Genomic DNA, 1,467 nt, shown 5'->3' with positions numbered 1-1,467 from the left:
CACTAATCCACCTTTCTAACTTACTAATTTCTTTAACCATTTAACCTCTACTCACATTTAACCTTCTTTAACCATTCTTTCAAGAGTATGATGATATTATTGCTTAATTAATAAGAGTTGTTGACTTTAGTGAACATTGCATTCTTGGTTTACTTGTTCACTTATGCTCATTTGTTTACCAATTCTTTTCAAGTTCAGTTCACATCATGATTGTTTATTAGCCAATTGATATCCTAAACATGCTTTCCTTGCTACATGCTCATTGTTTTATTCCTTATATTCTATCATAATTTTCAGGATGTCGGATAAAGGAAAAGCCATAGCCACTACCTCCAAGAAAATAAAACATTCTACACCCTCTATCCCCTCCATTTACAAGAATTATGCTAAGAATCCATTGAATGACGAGGAAAAGGAAAATCAGTTGCTACCTTCTACCGATCCAACCAAGTTTTCCAATCTTTACTGTGAGCTTCGCCTTTCCAAGTATCGGACGACGAAGCTGAATACTAAGAAGAAATTACTCCTACCTAATGATGTGAGACGAGCCATTACTAGTCGCATCCTAGAATTGGGTATGGACTTTGTTGATAGAGATTTGGGAGATATCAACATTTCTTGGGTTAAGGAATTCTATTGCAACTTCTTCCGTCCTACTTTAGATTCAGTTCAGTTGAGGGGTAGAGAGGTTATGATCACTGAATTAGCCATAGAGGAGGCATTGCAGTACCGACATATCACTGATGGCACCTGCGCTCATCAGCAGGCTGAGATTGCTATTCACAGCATGACCTTTGACTATGAGGCGCTTAGGCGCGTGATTGGTTTACCTGATGCCATTTGGGTCATGGATGCGAACAACACTAAACCTAAAGGGATGCTCTTTGCTCATCTGACTAGAGAGGTCAAGACTTGGCAGATGATATTTACTCACTACGTCTTGCCCACCACTCACTTTTCTGAGATCCCTATGGAGATGCTACTTTTGATTGGCTGTGTTATGGAGGGCAATGAGGTTTATTTTCCTCGATTGATTCGGTAGTGTATGTGGCGAGCACATATTCGTGGCCTACTTCCGTTTCCCACCTTGGTCACCAGTATGGCGGCCTTGGCTGAGGTCCCCTGGTTGGATGATGATGTGACACCACCACCCCCAGATGACGATGACAAGGAGGTTACTATTCCTTGGGGTGGTTGGGTGCACGAGAAGTCCCCGGCTAGACGCCGATCTAGGGCTAGAGCAGTGGTAGGGACAGCTGGACCTTCAGCAGCCCCATCTTCTTCTACAGCAGCTCCATCTTCTTCGACAACCCCTTTTTCAGCACCTGAGCCGACTTACCTACTGGTTCAGTGTCTGTTTCGGTTTTTGGAGCGCGAAAAGCGCCGCATCAGGCGCCGACTGGATCGGATGGATCAGGCACTCATCTCCCTGGGCGCTGAGTTACCTCCACTTCCAGACTCTTCAGC

The sequence above is a fragment of the Arachis duranensis genome, chromosome 7, assembly GCF_000817695.3.
Source record: "Arachis duranensis cultivar V14167 chromosome 7, aradu.V14167.gnm2.J7QH, whole genome shotgun sequence".
In the NCBI taxonomy this organism is placed as follows: domain Eukaryota; kingdom Viridiplantae; phylum Streptophyta; class Magnoliopsida; order Fabales; family Fabaceae; genus Arachis; species Arachis duranensis.
This window is presented reverse-complemented; position numbering follows the sequence as displayed.